Here is a 12,661-nt window from a genome sequence, read left to right on the forward strand (position 1 = left end):
AACGTCCTCAGACGGCCGCCCCGCGGGGTGCCCTCCTTTCCGTGGAGCTGTCACAAAGGACAGCACTTGGCATCCTCGCCGCGCACTGCCCGCGAGCACCAACTGCACGGAGTTCTGGTGCCCGTTTCCCTGGCACCTTCGCCAGCGAAGTGTACAGCTCCAGCCAGAAGGGCCCCCGGCGTCCCAGGAGCCCGGGCGGTCGGGGGCGAGTCGCATTCACCCCGAGACCCCAGTGCGCCCCCCGTGAGCACGGTCCCCGGAGGGCCGGCGCGGGCCCGCGCCGGTCGGGGGCGCGGCGGCGCCGGGCTCGCTCGGGTGCGCGCGGGGAGGGCGCCCGGCCGCCGGCGCCAAGCCCTCCCGCCGCGGGGCTCCCGGCGCGGCCCGGCCCGGCCCGGCCCGGGGCAGCGCCCTCCCTGCGCCCTCCCTGCGCCCGCCCTGGGCCCCGGCGGGCTCGGGGCCGCGAGAGCAGAGCAGCGCCCCCACCGCGCTCCGCGCCGTCTTCCCCGCCTCCGCCTCCGCCTCCTTCCCCAGCAACCCGCGGTCATAACCGGTTCAGACTGGCCGGGGTGCCCCGCAAAGAGGAGAGGGGGGTGTGCGTGTGGAGGGGGGACCCGGGAAGAACTTCCCCGAGGAGGAGAGAGGGAAGGTGGAGCCCAGAGGAGGGGCCGGCTCCCGCCCTCCATGTGGCCGCCGCCGCCGCGGAGCTCGGCGGGGGCAGAGGGCGGCGGCTCCCGGGGCCGCGCGTAGCGGGACCGATTGCCCAATACTCCGGCAGGGGCCGGGGCCGGGGCCGGGGCCGGGGCCGGGCCCCCGGATAAATAGCCGCCCGGCAGGCCCGGAGCTGCAGGGGACGGCGGCGGCCGAGGTCCCCACTGCACCACCGGCCCGGCCCACCCGGGGCACCGAGCCCTGCGCCGCCCCGGAGCCCCGCCGAGGCCGGCTCGCAGGTAAAGGGCTGCAGCTCGCGGGTGGGTCCCGGGCCCGCGCCCGCCGGTGCTGCCAGCCTCCCGGAGGCCAGAAGGGACTCCTCGGGCTCTGAGCAGGAGGCGGCGGCGGCGCTGTCACCGCGGCCGAGCAGCTCGGGGCCGGCTTCTCGTTTGGGGTGCGAGCCGGGGGGCTGCGAGTGTCCTCGGAGCGCTCGCGCCCGCCCCTTGACAGCCCTTTCGGACGGTGCGCGTTTCCCCGGGGGGCAGGTTGCCCCAGGAATCCGAGGGTGGCGTTTGGAACGGAATTGGGAGAGCCGGAGGGAAATGGGGTGCCGGGGGGAAGGCGGTGTCCTTGGGCTGGGCTCGCGGTGGAGAGCGGTCCCGGACGCCCGAGGCTGCGCCGGGGCGCGGGTGGGGGCGCGGGTGGGGGCGCGGAGGGCCGCGAGGCCTCTGCGCGCCCTGGCTGGAGGTCGTGCGCACAGGTGCCCCCGGAGGGTCGGAGCTGGGGCGCCCGGGGTTCTCGTGGGCTGTGCCGCCCCAAATTCAGCACCCCCGGGGCAGCCCGGGCGGACGAAGGAGCCCAGCCTCCGAGACGGCCGGGGGGAGACACCAGCGCCCGGCCCCGGACGCCCAGCGGGACCTGCGAGGACTGGGCGCCGAGCGCTCCATCCGCGGCTCCCCGGGTCACTGCTCCGGCTTCAGCAGCGCCCAGAGCTCGGGAAACAGCTGACAGCCACTTAAAAGTGGGTCATTAAAGACAAGCCACAGCTGCCTGGGATGCCAGGTCTAGTCCAGCACAGGTCAGTCCGAAGTTTAGGCAAGATTTACACTAAGTATATTACTCCTATAGTAAGTTTTTTAATATAACTTTTTTTTTTTTTGGACCAGTTTCCTATGTCACAGTTTGCGTTTTTGTTTTGTTTTGTTTGTTTGTTAATCTTGAATTTACCCGGATAGTAGCTCTGATCGTAGGCAGATTTACCCACAAGTAGTCAGATGTTCCATCCAATTGTGTTCATGTGGTACCTCCGGACAATTTCTTAGATTTGGGTGTGAGAAATTGTTCTGGCTGGTTCAGGCAGAAAACTGAGGAAGCTAGACAAGATTCTGCAGTGAAAGCACCGGATTATTCATTATACAGTTACACCTCCTTTTAGATAACATGTGAATGCAAATAACAGAGTCAGTGCCCCAGTCATTGCCAAAAATGGTTGTGTGTGTTTTAAGGCCCCGAGAAATGGAAATTAAAAAACAAAATAGTTTAACCTGCAATTTTGCAACAACTCGTACTTTTAGCACAACTGACTGCCTAAGGGCATCCTTCTCTGTTTTTTATTTTCTGTGTGTAGGCAAGTAGGGTAACAAGGACCCTTCATAGTAATAGGATAAATATAGGCAAGGACAAAAGATACAGGGAGGTAGGTCGGGACACTAGGAAATCTCTTCCAGCTTCTGACTGTGACTTTGAAAACACGGTGCTGATGGTGAGCACTGGTTGGTGTCTGAATCTGTATCAGGGCAGATCATGGTGCTTCGAGGGTGGATCTGGTCATGAAACTGGAACTAGAGGATAAGAGACAGATGTGGTCAGATTTGTAGGCTTTCTTTCCTTACCACCCCCCAATGTTTTGAACCCCCAGCTTTTGTAGTGTTTTTCTTTAAATGAGTTATTTCTTGAACTTAATTCATAGAATGCAATTGGGTATAGAAGGACAGTGGGGAAAGTACAAAAGAAACAGTGTCTTGCTTATATAACTATAGCTTTCCAAAAATTACCTAGTGACTTTAATTAAAAATTGGAAGAATGTATATATTTTGAGCTAGTTGGCCTTTTCTCTGAGAGGTTCTTTGTAAACATAAAAATATTCCCTGTGGATTATGAGACTGAAATCTAAGTTAAAACTAAGTTCATGGAGAGAAACACATGGTCCCTGCCTTCAAGAAGTTTAGCCCAGCCCAGCCAGCGTGGCTCAGTGGTTGAACATCGACCTAGGATCCAGGAGATCGAGGTTCAATTCCTAGTCAGGGCACATGCCCGGGTTGCGGGCTCAGTTCCCAGCGGAGGGTGTGCAGGAGGCAGCCGATCAATGACTCTCTCATCATTGATGTTTCCCTCTCTCTCTCCCTCTCCCTCCTTCCCTCCCCCTTCCTCTTTCTGAAATCAGTAAAGACATATTGAAAAAAAGAAGAAAAGAAAAGAAAAGAAAAGAAAAGAAAAGAAAAGAAAAGAAAAGAAAAGAAAAGAAAAGAAAAAAAGAAGTTTAGCCTATGGGGAAAGATAGGCATGTTTACAAATATCTTCAATACCAGATAGTGCAATCAGGGTCATATGGCAGTGATATCAACAGTGTGATCTGAAATGACAGAGAAAAGGAGAGGTTCACTTAAGGTTAAGACCTAAGAAAGGTTTTGTGGTGGGTGTAGCTGTGAGCTGGGACTCGAGGAAGGAAGAGGCCTTCCTCAGTGGAGTGGAGGCCTGCTGGGACAAGGAAATAGGGTGTTTGGGAAGTGTGGCGTGGTCACAGATCCAAGAGCAGGCTGGAGTGGCTGGAGTGGCTGGAGCCTGGAGGTTAAGGTAGATAGGATGGGGCTAGATTATGGAGACCATGACAAGCCATGCTAAGAAATTAAAATGTCATTGAACATTATTATATTTACACCGGTAATGTTAGCATTCTTAACTGTAGTTCATACCTTGAAGTTCAATTTTGTGAGCTTCCCCCTAAAATAAGTAAATGGATAAAATCTCAGTGGTATTTCGTTCCTATAAATGTTACTGTTAAAGAATAATGTGTTCTGAATAGCCTTCAGTTTTGGGGGCATGCTCAGCTCAGGCCAAATCTGATCTCTAGAAACGATAGTATGGTGATGTTAGTTTTCCAGAAGATATGACCCATTATTTAAATCTAATTTTTATTTAAATCTAGTCTCCGTTCCCCCCCCCCCCCCCCAGGTCTGCAATCTTATGGTATAACAACTCTTAGTTTGATTTAAACTTTAGGTAGGAAAATATCTCTACTTCCCTGGGGCAATATGCAGAGTAAAGCCACCTTCTATTTTCTATTTCAATGGCCAATAATAATAATAATAATAATTGTTATTATTATTATTACTAATGTTTATCAAACATGATATCTCAAGTGAGCCAGCACACCTTATTTTATCCATGGAGGCATAACTTTTATCTTAGACTGAGACTCTTAATAAGGTTACTCAGCTAAGTAAATCATGGGACTAGGATTTGAACCCAAGAAGTCAGTCTTGAGAGCCTATCCTTTGAACAGTTGTGCTATCACATAACAAGGTCATAATACATGATAACTATTATTAATGGTAGTTAGAAATTGGGCCTGCTACCTATAGGGGGAGCGTTTCCTCTATGTTTTTCTTTGAATCCTCATGACCATCATTCTGACTATTTTGTGTGTTTTTTAAATTGATATATAATTGATATATGACATTGTACTACATTTAGGTGTACAACATGATTCTATGTGTGTGTGTGTAAATGCTTACCACAGTAAGTTTAGTTAACGTCCATCATCACATGCAATTAGATTTTTTCAATGAGAACTTTTAAGATCTATTCTGTTAGTAACTTGCATATATATAATATAGTATGTTAACTATAGTCATCAAGCTGTACTTATACATCATCCTGATTAATTTTACTTTGCACAATCACGCATTTCAACATTTTAACACATGTTCAAACTATTATACAACCTTGTACATTTATGACCCACTCGAAAGAAACTCTTAAGCTCTTTGAGAGAAGACGGGATATGAGATGAGAAAAACATTAACGAATGTGACAGCATTAAAGACAAAGTCCAGACCTGTCAGAGTCTCTGGAAGAGTGTCATTTTAAAATAGGCTCCTCATTAGTCAATAAACCCCCAAATGACACTAGATCTTTTTGTATTTTGCATCCCATATGTGTTGCCATGTACCTTAATTTATTCTGAAAGTGATATAGCAAATATACTAGTTTGTACATGACATATTAAAGTGTGTATTCGGACAACTGGTTGGATGCCCCATTATCTTGTACAAATTATACAAATCATATTAAGCAAAAGAACACACCAGTTTAGATAGTATCATCATAGAATTTCTTCACCAGAACACTACAATTCAAGCCAAGCTTTGTGGGATACGGTTGTGTGGAGCAGCGGTAAGATGCAACAAGGGCCTGGTTGGCAGTGTAGGGAGCATGGATAAGAGTTTGGAATATAGGGAGGTGTTATACCAATCAACTAGTATCTAAATGTCTGGCCCTCGTTTTTGCCTATGCTTCACTCTGTTAAATCTCTAGGTCTTTTCGTTTATTCTCAGACTCTGAATGATTTACAAATTCTGCCATTTTTCTCTTCTGAACCTGGGAGCAGGACTTGGAAATAGGTGACTGTTCGCTGGATTGATCAGTAAGGGATCTTGATATCGGTCTCTCCCCTGTCATGACATCTCTAGACCTCAGTTTCCTCAGGCAAATGAGGAAATTGAGGAGTTGGTAAGATCAGTGGCAGCACGTTCACAGGGTTCACCCAGGGGAGACAGACGTCATAAGTAAGCAAAGCAGATTGGGCCTGAGGGATGTCAGGAGGGCACAAGGGAAACAGGGAAACTCTAAATGTGAGTCAATCTTGATCTGTGTCAGGGAGACCTTAGGGAGTGGAATAAACTGAAGAGAGTATGCCCATTCAGTGAGGGCCAAAGTTACTCAGTTCTAGCCAATTGTTACCTAAAAACGAGGGCCCAGTGTTGCCAGAACTTCTGATTTTCAAAGAGAATCTGGAAACTTACATTTTTTTGTAAAATCTTCCCAGTTTTAAAACATTGGAAATTCATTCAAAACTGCTAAAAATTAAATTAAAATTAAAATTGGACATGCCAAACAAAATACCTCTAGAGATCTAGAGATCAGATTTGATGTGAGCACTGACAATTTTCCAAGATTTCTTTTGGCTTCAGACTTCCGTGATCCTAAACTCAATCCATCTTATCTCTAACCCATTTCTTCCCCTTTACTAAAACATATGCCAGTGCTCACCATTTCTAAATTATGATAACTTTAGAGGAGCTCTTTGTCATGTGTTGGACTATGTATGATAAATCTACAAGGTCTTCAAGGTCAAAGGATGCCTTCTTTTGATGGCCATGCTGTTGCCAGCATTCAGAGGTACTTGCAGTTAATTACTTGTGTTAATTATCCCTTTTAGGGGCAATTAGTATGGTTATGGTTTAATTCCAGGACCTGGAGTTGTTTCTCTAAACATTTTCATTCCTGCTTTTCCTTCTCACCCCAGTGTGAGGAGATAATGAGCTGAGGAACTGATCCTGGTTTCCACTTGGGCAAGGTGTATTTATGGGCTTGACTCATGGTGCTAAGACAAAGGAGTCTCCACCATCTTCACCATGGCAAGATTTCACCATCTAGTCTGTCTCTCGCCTTAAACATAGAGCTCTCTGGGGATGTCCTTGAGTTGCGACTAGGAGAACAAGACAAAGGCTTGGCTTTTATGAGTCCTGTTAGTACAGCAGTTTAGTTTTCTTTAAAAGCACATTTATATGGATCCAAAAATAAAAATGAAAACAAAAGTAATGGATTTTCACGAGATTCCAATCTCAAATTATTTTTAATAACTCTGCCTCCAAAGAGAACTATGCAGTGAAATTCTTTAATAAAATTTTTTTAAAGCTGGAATTTTGGGATTTGACTGGCTAAAATGTATTCTGTGCTTTACGTCAATGAACTGTCTTACACACAAGTGGGCCTGACTCTACCTGAAAAGCTCAGGGCAGATATTGACAATGGGAAGGAAGCATCCCAGTTAATAAAACGAGAGTGATATTTTGAGAAACCACATACCTCACTGGGACTGAGTTGACTTGGAGAAGACAAACAAAAGGCTCCGAATGACAGTTCTGAGCCAGTTTGTTCTTGTCTTGGCTCCTAGGATGAATCAACCCTCCCTTGCACCTCTGAGCGTGTGTTAACTATCTCTGGATGTTTAACATTTAAAATCTAATCTGAAAGAATCAGCTAATTATTTGATCAAATCATCTGACATACCCATCCAATGTTATATTGGTAAAAAATTGAGATTCAAAACATCAATTTCTTTATTTTTACACATGTATTTGGCTAGCCCTTCAGATTCAATGATGGAAGTAGGTTATAAGCTCTAGAGTCAGGGATGTCAATCAATTTGACAAAAAACTGCAAAGCAAACAAAAGCTTTATTAAGGGGGCCTCTTGGAATTGCAGTTCTAGAAACACAGATTCAGATAGGAACCCAACTGTGTTCTGAGGTGGAAAGAAAAGAACGGAGTTTATAAAGTCATAAGAAGGGGGGTTTTCTAAAGGGATTACACAAGTTGCTTTGAAAGAGCTGCGATTGGTGCTGGCAAACCAATTTTCTTTATGCTGTATATGATTAATTGCTTGTGTCTATGGCTAGGTGAAAAGAATATTTTTATTTATTGATTGATTTTAGAGAGCCAGAGGAAGGGAGAGAGAGAAACATCGATTTGTTGTTCCATTTATTTATGCGTTTATTGGTTGCTTCTTGTATGTGCCCTGACTGAGGTTGAACCTGCAGCCTTGTTGTATTGCGATGCTCTAACCAACTGAGCAACCCGGCCAGGGCCAAAAAAACTTTTTGAAATAGAGAGTTCAATGATACAGAGCCAGCTCCATTCCAGGAACTGCACTGGGATGTAGCCGTCTGGTTTAGCCCAGTTCAAAAGTTCAGTTTCACATGGAGGGAGTGTATTAGCTCAGCTTCCTGGAGGCCTCCCAGATCTGTTTTATATTGCTCTCTTGACAATATCAACTTCATTTTGCTGTTTTTCTTTCCCATTTTCCCCTTTTGATCTAGACTTTTTCTTAGAAAGCATTGATGATCAACCATGAGGAAGTATTGGTCCATCACTGAAAAAGCAACACGGATCCCTCATTGCCAGGGTGGCTCATTCCTGGTATGTCCTGTCCCACAGAGGAGGGAAAGCAGTTTCCTGAGTGTACCATAGGAGAGCTTATGGTCACATCTGAGCAATAGGAGGCTTGTCAGAAGCAGAACTAAGTAACATATTCCTCAAATGGAACGTTCTTTTGTAGAGCTGGCTTCAGTTGGATTTACCTGTTGTAACATCTCTGGGTGTTAGGCTACCTTCTTCCGGTAGTGGTTGTTAGTTGTTGTTTGATGGACCTGGTAATACACCAAATTAAGGTAGTGAACAGTATAATCACAAAAACCAATATGATGAAAGCCTATATTATATAGAACAAAGCCAGGCCCCTATTCTTGTGGGCAGCCAGCTAAATAAGTCTGTCCAATCCCAATGTATAGGGTAATGCTCTTTCTGTTCAAGGGTTTTAACACTTTGTTTTAGAATCTCAAGCTGTTGTATCACTTTACCCAATCTGTTGACATAGAAACAAGATTCATCTCCCAATAGGGCACAAGTACCACCTTGTTGGTTGGCTAACACATCTAGAGCCACACAGTTTCGTAGTGGTACCTCACCCAGATTGTTGTTGTTCTTCAAGACCAGTTGTAGTAGTGGTCAGTGCTTGTGCTACAAGAATAAAAATATTTCTGATAAACTTTTTAAATTCAGCTGCTCCATACCCAGGGAAGAAATCTCTAGCAAAGACATGTCCAAAGCCTCTATTATGGGGTCTTGGGAGGAGAGAGGACCAAAAAGGCCATACCCAAAATCCCAATTCTGTTTGATTCATGTTGGTTGAAGTTTATAAACAAAAGAGCTTAGATTGGGATAATGGAAGAGGAAGGGAGAGTCTTTTTGGTCACAGCATCAGATACTAACTTAACAATACCACATCTGCCTTACCATTGGTAAGGTGACCTATATTTGGTTCCTCCATAAGAGGAAACACCTGGTGCTCTCAAATAAGTGTGTAACTAGGCCCTTCAATCCAAACTTGAGGGAAGTATTAAGTCCTATTTCTGAGGCAGAGACTTCATCTTCACCATATGTTGGATGATCATGCCAATGCAGAAGACATTAAAGTCTTCATGTGATTTATCATGAGAGTGATTAAAAGAGCCTCTGAGGTTTCTATATATTTGGGTCCGGATTGATAGATTAGCATTCTGTTGTTCCAAGTTTTCAGGCTGGCATTCCCTAAGAGATAGATTTCATTGGTTTTCCACCAAACACCAGACTTTTGATCTAGTCCTCAAGTACTAGTATTCTGGAGCAGAAGGATATCTGCTTTCCAGGGTTGAGTGGCATTATTTCCAGAATTTCCCCACATCAGAGAGACATCGTAAAAAGTAACATTGTAGTCACTCAAGGCCCATTGAGGTGTGAACTCATGGTCATCTGAATCACACAAAAGAGTGTATTTACACATGTTTAAAGAGACAAAACCAAAGATTCTGCCTAAACTGTTTATAGCTTCAAAGCAGATAGAAAAATTATCAGTAAGAGTCCAGATTGTATTTATGGGTAATCCCTGTGGGGGACCTTATAGATGAAAGGTCATGTGTTCCATCAACATTTTTTTGAGGTTTGAGAATACAAAATCTCCTTAGTGTTGTGTCCTTAGGTTTGTAAGCTTTCAAGGCTTAAGGGCCAAGCCACTAATTCTAGTACATCATGAGTATGGTTAGCTCAGGTGTGTATATCCAACAGTCAGTGGAGTGGGCACTGTTGGATAATTGTTGGATAGTGGGAACAAAGGCTGTTGAAGAGCAAATACGGTAGTCATTGTAGTAAGCACACATAATAATCTGAGTATGTTCATCTTGAAATTAGACTAAAGATCTAGGAAAAGGAAGAATATAATCAGTAAATGAAACAAAGGTGGTCAAAGGGAAGATCAAGTATAAGGGTTGCTGGGTGGAAGCATATATGGTTGGCCTGGTCCAGGGTCTTGGGAGAGCCTTCTGCATCTGGTGCCATCTGCCTCCATCCCAGAATGAGAATTCTAGTGGTGGTCTTGGGTTATGTAGAGGTTTTCAGTTTAAGACCTCCAGTAGGCTAAGATGCCCACTCAGGTGTGGGTGTCTTTTTTTAATGAGAAACATTAATCAATGAGTCAATACCCTTAAGTTTTGCAGCATAGGGTTAGTAGGAACATATTATATGGCCCTTTCCTTCATGGCTGACAAGCATCATTATGGAGAGGCATTTTCAATAGACATAATCTCCAGACTGGAGATCATGATGTTGTAGATCTTTGTCTCCCAGGAGCATGCTATGGAAAGATTGCTTTAAGAACTGTGAGTTAGTCTTAAGAGTCCTTATAAGTTCTTTACAGTAAATCAGGAGGTCTCCTTTCAGCAGTGCAAATTCATATATTTCTTGATCAAATCTCATGGGTCTACCAGTAATAATTTGGAAAGGAGACAGTCTGTGCTTGCCAGGGAGGCAGTCTATGTTTGCCAAAGGGACCAGATCTTAGGTTGAGCAGTACCGAAGGAAGAGCCTTAGGCCAAGGCAGATTGAAAGACTACAAGTTTTGCCAATGGAGGTTTTTGTTTTTTTTAATGTATCTTTTATTGATTTCAGAGAGAGTAAGGGAGAGGGAGAAAGAGAGATAGAAACATCAATGATGAGAGAGTTGTCATTGATCGGCTGCCTCCTGCACACCCCCCAGCCCCAACTGGGGATCGAGCCTGCAACCCGGGCATGTGCCCTGACCAGGAATCGAACCACGATCTCCTGGATCCTAGGTTGATGCTCAATTGCTGAACCACCCCCGGCCAGGCGCCAGCAGAGTTTTGATTACCCCATTCGTCTGTTCTACAGGACCAGAGGACTAGGGATAAGCACAATTTGTAAAATCAGCCAGATCTTACAGATTGTATAATTTGTCCTGTGAAATGAGTTTCCTGGTCACTAGGGAGCTCTGAGGTGATTGCCCAAGTAGAGAATTTCTTCTCCAGAAGTATTTTACTCACTGCTGATGCTGTGGCTCTGTGGAATGGGAATACTTCCACCCATTGAAAAAACATACAAATCATTACTAACGCAGATTTGTATCCGTGAGAAGGAGACAAGTAAATAAAGTCCATTTTCAAGTCTTCAAAGGGCCCTAAAGGCAGAGGGAAATGCCCCATCCCTGTATGAGTTTTCCCTGGTTGTACTTTGGGCAGATTTGGCATTTTTGGTATACCTGGGAAGCTATCTTTGGAGATGGCCCCCAGTAGTATTGTTTCTCCCAGCAAAACCATTTTTCTGGCAGTGTTTTAGTGAGTTAAGCCATGTGCATATTGTAATATATGATGTTGTATACAGTCAGGGAGAAGTGGTTGGTAGTTCCCACCTACCCATAAAGTTCTTTTAGGGTCAGAATTACAGCCTTGTTCTAACCATGTTTTAAAAATTTTGTGGAACAGCCAAATGATGTACTTTCATAATGTTATCTTTTAAAACCTTAATTGCTTCCGTTGGTAGCACAGTTAGGGGCTGAGGTTGTTTTAATGCTGCTAATTTAGCAGCAGTGTCAGCCAGATTGTTACCTCTACTTTCTTTTGTGTTTGCCATTGAATGTCCAGGGACTTTTAGGATTACTAAAGTTTTAGATAATTGGATAACCTCTAAGAGTCCTAAAACATAAAAACTGTTTTTATCTTGGGTCCCAAAGAAGTCGACATCCCTCTCTGTTTCCGGAGCTCCCCCCTCGAAGAAGGTGGAGGCTGTCTTCATCCATGACTCCTCAGAGGGTGAGCAGAGGAGGGGGTCACCCACATCACTGTAGAGGGGGGCTGGTCAGGAAATTTTATATTAGCAATACCTGCCTTTAAAATTTAGGAAAAGTAAGTTGGACTTTCAGTGTAGCACTGAGGAATTGCTGTCTAAGTATATGGTTGCTCTTTCCGTGTGAAAGGGAGTAAGAATTGAATTTCAGGATCAGCAGGGATGCTAAAGAAAGCACAACAAAGATTTATAACTGACAAGAATTTCTTTTCTGGTAGTGTGACTGAGTGAGGTCTGAAGGTTAGGCACAACTGGGTGCTGGGGCATTAGTGTTATTTATGACTCTTAGATATCAATTAAATTGCCATTTAACAGGGAGGACAGGAGTATTAGGAGGGATCACGCAAGAAATAACGAGGCCTTGTCTGGGATATTTCTCCACGGTAGGTTTGATTCCTTGAATGGCCTCTGCATTCAGGATGGATGTTAGGCAGAGGCTGACTTTTGTCCATGCGAATTTTCGTCACTGGTGTTGAACGAATGCAGCCAATGACAGTGGCATTTTTTGACCAAAGTTTATTTGGGATGGAATCTAAAAGAGGGTTTGGTTCAGTTAAAGTGACTGAAAAAAACTAGAATAGCTATGAGTAAGTGCATGGGTGCGTCCTTTTGAGGGTCATTAGTTAGAAGCTCAAGTTAGGTGATAACTCCTAGGATTAAACGGAAAAAGCCTTAAATAGAATCTAGCAAGTAGCCTGTGGACACTGGGGTACTAATGTATTTTCAAAAAATACCAATTGAAAGTTCTTGGTACTGCCCTGGCTGGTGTGGCTAAGTGGTTAGAGTGTCGGCCAGTGGACCAAAAGGTCGAGGGTTTGATTCCTGGTCAAGGGCACCTACCTGAGTTGCAGGTTCGATCCCCAGCCCTGGTCTGGGCATGTGTGAGAGGCAAGCAATCCATGTGTCTCTCTCACATCAATATTTCTGTCTCTTCCCTCCCCTCCCGCCTCCCTTTCACTCTCTCTAAAAACCACTGGAAAAAATATCCTCAGGAGAGG

At 45.2% G+C, this 12,661-nt stretch overlaps 1 protein-coding gene across 1 annotated transcript in view; it reads left to right on the plus strand.

The window, feature by feature from the left end:
• Positions 1-871: 871 nt before the first annotated feature.
• The window catches only part of SLC16A9 (solute carrier family 16 member 9), a 50,979-nt gene continuing 39,189 nt past the window's right edge, over positions 872-12,661 (plus strand). Inside the window, exon 1 of the mRNA XM_087824144.1 lies at positions 872-947. The gene's annotated coding sequence lies outside the window, so the exon portion shown is untranslated. The remainder of the gene's footprint in view (positions 948-12,661) is intronic.

Source organism: Miniopterus natalensis, chromosome 14 (assembly GCF_054644295.1).
Source record: "Miniopterus natalensis isolate mMinNat1 chromosome 14, mMinNat1.hap1, whole genome shotgun sequence".
Lineage (NCBI taxonomy): Eukaryota > Metazoa > Chordata > Mammalia > Chiroptera > Miniopteridae > Miniopterus > Miniopterus natalensis.